General features: G+C 44.9%; 1 non-coding gene across 1 annotated transcript; it reads right to left on the bottom strand.

Moving 5' to 3' along the window:
- Positions 1–1,024: 1,024 nt before the first annotated feature.
- trnak-cuu (transfer RNA lysine (anticodon CUU)) lies at positions 1,025–1,097 on the bottom strand. Its single transcript has one exon. It is a non-coding gene; the product is annotated as a tRNA-Lys (tRNA).
- Positions 1,098–5,257: the final 4,160 nt, after the last annotated feature.

A 5,257-nucleotide genomic window follows, 5' to 3' on the forward strand; every position in this document is an offset into this window, starting at 1 on the left:
GGAGCACGGATTCAGAAAATAATTCTTCCATTCAAAATCTTTAAAATAATGACATGCAACTAATTAAACTGTGTGCCGGGGGATGGGGATGGGTGAAGATTATTTGTTTTATTCCCCATTCATTAACCGACAGCGTTGTTTTGTAGAATTGTTACTGAGGGACAGTGGAAACTTCAATAACTGAACTTTAATTATTTCAGGATTTTGAATCATTGATGAAGTTTTCTCCCCTATCTGACTTTACTCACTCTGTATGTTGGAGACTGGTTTAAAATGTTCAGTGCTCATGCGACAAGGAACCTGGGGCGACTTTTGTTCAATTTATTACACAGCAAAAGTATTCTCCAAAATACAATTTCCACCCGGGCTCGAACCGGGGACTTTTCACGTGTGAGGTGAATATGATAAAAAGTACACGACAGAAACACTGTGTCGAAAGCAATCTAAGGAAAAAAATCAGAGCTTTAACCTACACAGCTGGCCGATACTTCAGGAGCTGGTTTTACGAGAAGAGAATGACGGTGCTATATTTCGGAAGGCTGTGAGTGTGCCAGGAATTGATCTCGTGTTTCCCAGACTTCATACATCGGAACAGGAGATGGCCATTTAGCAGCGAGTGGTTAGGATCTGGAATGCACGGCTTGAAAGGGCGGTGGAGGCAGACTCAATCTTATCTTTCAGACGGGAGTTGGATAAGTGTCTGAAGGAAAAACAATTGCAGGGCTACGGCGAAAGGGCGGGGAGTGGGACTCGCTGAGGGTCGGCACGGGCTCGATGGGCCGAATGGTTTTCCGTGCTGTAACCATTCCATGATTCGATAAGTTAGTCGCACATTTCATAGTGTGGCTGGGAGCACAACATTGCAAAGGGACATGGAATGAGTCGCCAAAACTAGAGGCATCTGATTCAGGAGATTCGCGGGGCATGAAAATTTCGGAGTTTAATGACTTTGAAAGCAACATTTTTGTTTTGTGCCGTTTCGGTCAGAGGTTTTCCATTAAAGCAACATTAAATGAAAAGAAATCGCCCAACGTGGGTCTCGAACCAGCGACCTTGAGATTAAGAGTCTCATGCTCTACCGACTGAGCTAGCCAGGCTTTCATTCAAAGCAGGTTTTTATCACTCATTGCAGCCAGGTGCCTGTTGGCTCCGTCCCAGATGTTTAAACTTGCTGTTGAAGAACTGCCAGGATCTTCCTGAATGGTGGACCAGGCTCGAGGGGCCGAATGGCCTACTCCGGCCCCTAATCCTCACGTGTTTATGTTTACGTCTTTATGCGGAGCTCCTTTGGGGTAAACGAGCCAAAGGAGGACAGCGGAAACGTTATAAGGACAGCATCAAAGCCTCCCTGGTAAAGTGCGACATCACCACTGACACCTGGGAGACCCTGACCGCAGACCGCCCGATGTGGAGAAAGACCTTCTGAGAGAGCGTTGAGCTCTTGACTCTAGAAGCAAGGAGCATGAAGAGACCAAGCACAGGCAGTGGAAGGAGCACGCGGCAAACCAGTTCCACCGACCCCTTCCCTCGACGTATGTCTGTCCCACCTGTAACAGGGTCTGTGGCTCTCGTATCGGAATGTTCAGCCATCAAAGGACTCACTTTGGGATGGAAGCAAGTCCTCCTCGATCCCGAGAGACTGCCTCTGATGGTGTCTGTGATTTGCGGTACACTGCGGAAACATCTCCACTTTCAGCACCAGATTACCAGAATTAAACCCAATGGGATCGAGAGAAAAGTACCTCATATGCTCAGAGCAAAATATATCATATGACAATAGAATTTTATGTATTAATTAATGATGTTTAAATCAATGCTTCTTTTGTTTTTACACTGAGATGCATAAAGATGTGTAAAATAGATGAACTATTTTTTTATTCGGTTTTGAATTAAAAGTACAATTTTCCTGACCGGGAATCGAACCCGTGCTGTGGCGTTGAAAGCACTAAATCCTAACCACTAGACCATCAGGGAACCTGGTTTGGATAGACATGCAGTGGTTGTGTCGAGGTTCACATCGAGCAGATCCGTAACACAGGACTCTGTGCTCTCCGGGCTGTTCAAAGCGACACACACCGAGACAGACATCACCTGCTGCTGGAGTGCCATCAACTCAGTCAAAGATGCTCTTTGGTCTTGCCGAAACTTGCTGGTCTTCCAGAGCAAGGAGATGTCCACGTCTGCGTGTTGCAGGCTAGCGCAATCCAAGATCCAGGATTACGTGCTGAGGGACACACTTAAAATTGGTGTAGTTGCCGCAAAGGCAGGGTGGGGAATGGCCACAGTTTAAAGCCCTTCTGACACGGTAAACCCCGGGGCAGGAATCAGAATAAAACTCCGCTCGGGCCGTACTTGTAACTTCTCCATTGTGTACATGGAGCACCATTATCTGTAAACACCTATGTAGTGCCATGTACAATGTAAGGTCTGTTTCGTGATGCATGTTGAAAAAATGTTTAATGTTCCGTCACCCATTCCATGTACTGTATAGTGACACGAGTGATGTAATTTGTTGAATGTACTACAAGGTATCCCGTATTGTACCGAATTGTACTGGAACTGAAAAGCAAGGGAATACATCGACCAGAACTGCCGTCAGCACCCAAATGTAGTGCATGGGATCACTGACCGCAGCTAAATGTACTGAACTGCTTTTGAATGTACTGAACAAATTTTTATCAGAATAAAGTATTTTTTTAAATAAAAAAAAAATCTCTGCCTGACACCTTGGAAACAGTGAGTCAGACCTTGGAGCAAGGGTCTGGTTGTTGCCAAACGTCAAAGGAAGTATTAATTCTGGAAGAACAATATCCAAAAGAACAGTGACCACGACGTTATTTGAACACACAATTTCGGAGCTGGAGTCAGACACACTACCGTTGCACCATGAGACCTACACAGTGAACAGGAGATGTTCGTCTATATGAAGGTTCTGTAATACAATGGGCTTTAAAATCTCCGCCCATTCCCACCAGGTATCACAAGCAGCGCTCACCTGACAGGCACCGTATGGTTTCTTCTTAAACTTTTCTTTTGCTTTCACGGGAAACCATCATTAATTAACCGCTCACCTTCTTTTGCACAATCAAACAAATGCTAACTCAGGAACAGTTCATACTTCAATCATTTGTCCTGTGCTTTGCATCATAACTCGAAAACCACATTCCATTTTACTCACTGTGTTATAGCTTTCTGGTTCAAAATCTGCATTGCCGATGACACCACGAATCTGGGGCAACTTTTATCAAATGTAACAGCACCGGTTATTCGTACCGTGCACACAAAGTACAATCAGTCGTGAAGATAAAATCCCACCGTGCGTATTTTCAGATTCAACGCAGTAGCATTTCAAATAAAGTGAAAGAATTTTACACTGAAATGTATTGCAAGTGTTGCTTGTATTTGTGTCTTTAATTAATCTTTGTGGCGTCTGACTCCAATTCATGCCACTGCTGAATAAGAAAGGAGGGTTTGACATTGACCAGACTGCACTGCCCCTGATATTTGTGAGCTCATCCTTTATATTCAGTGGTTTCTCGCCCTTTGATGGGCTGCAGTGTAGCGGATATCACGTTGTCCTCATATTGAGCACTGTTGAGGGGGATGACTCATCAGGTGAGTGCAGCAGCAGCAAAGTTCATGGCACCGTGGCTGGCTCTGCTGCACAGAAGGGCAGGAAAAAGAATGGGACAGCGATAGTGAGAGGGAATTCGATTGTAAGGGGAATAGATAGGCGTTTCTGCGGCCGCAAGCGAGACTCCAGGATGGTATGTTGCCTCCCTGGTGCAAGGGTCAAGGATGTCTCGGAGCGGGTGCAGGACATTCTGAAAAGGGAGGGAGAACAGCCAGTTGTCGTGGTGCACATTGTTACCAAAGATTTAGGTAAAAAAAGGGATGAGGTCCTACGAGATGAATTTAAGGAGCTCGATGCTGAATTAAAAAGTAGGACCACAAAAATAGTAATATCGGGATTGCTACCAATGCCACGTGCTAGTCAGAGTCGGAATCGCAGGATAGCTCAGATGAATACGTCGCTGGAGCAGTGGTGCAGCAGGGAGGGATTCAAATTCCTGGGGCATTGGAACCGGTTCTGAGCGAGGTGGGACCAGTACAAACCAGACGGTCTGTACCTGTGCAGGTCCGGAACCAAAGTTCTTCGGGGGGAGTGTTTGCTAGTGCTGTTGGGGAGGAGTTAAACTAATATGGCAGGGGGATGGGAACCAATGCAGGGAGAAAGAGGGAAACAAAATGGAGACAGATACAAAAGACAGAAAGGAGATGAGTAAATGTGGAGGGCAGAGAAACCCAAGGCAAAAACCAAAAATAGCCACTGTACATCAAAATTCTAAAGGATCAAAGTATAATAAAAAGGCAAGACTGAAAGCTCGGTGCCTCAATGCGAGGAGTATTCAGAACGCAGGAGAGGGCTCTGAGCTAGTTAGAGTGGGTGAGAGCGCAGATAAACAAAATCCCAAGAAAGAATGCAAAAGGCAGGAGGCAACAGAGCAGAGTAGCACTGGGGTAAGTGTAAACCACAAGGTAATTGGAAGGGACAATATGTCTCAATATAAAGCGGCTGCAGGAGGGGTCAAAACTAAAAATCATGGATTAAAACTAGTATTAAATACTTTACCTAAACGCACGCAGCATTCAAAATAAAGTACATGAGTTGACGGCACAAATCATGACAAATGGGTATGATTTGGTGGCCATTACAGAAACGTGGTTGCAGGGTGGCGAAGACTGGGAATTAAACATACAGGGGTAGCTGACAATTCGGAAAGATAGACAAGAAGGGAAAGGAGGTGGCGTAGCTCTGTTAATAAAGGATGATATCAGGGCAGTTGTGAGAAATGATATTGGCTCTAATGAACAAAATGTTGAATCATTGTGGGTGGAAATGAGAGATAGTAAGGGGAAAAAGTCACTGGTGCGTGTAGTTTATAGGCGCCCAAATAATAACTTGACGGTGGGGTGGGCAATAATCAAGGGAATAATGGAGGCATGTGAAAAAGGAACGGCAGTAATCATGGGGGATTTTAACCTACATTGGTCAAATCAAATCGCACGGGGTAGCCTGGAGGAGGAATTCATAGAATGCATACAGGATTGTTTATGAGAACAATATGTTACAGAACCTACAAGGGAGCAAGCTATCTTAGATCTGGTCCTGTGCAATGAGACAGGAATAATAAACGATCTCCTCGTAAAATATCTCTCGGAATGAGTGATCACAGTATGGTTGAATTTGTAATAT

Source organism: Pristiophorus japonicus, unplaced genomic scaffold, assembly GCF_044704955.1.
Source record: "Pristiophorus japonicus isolate sPriJap1 unplaced genomic scaffold, sPriJap1.hap1 HAP1_SCAFFOLD_60, whole genome shotgun sequence".
NCBI classification, from domain to species: domain Eukaryota; kingdom Metazoa; phylum Chordata; class Chondrichthyes; family Pristiophoridae; genus Pristiophorus; species Pristiophorus japonicus.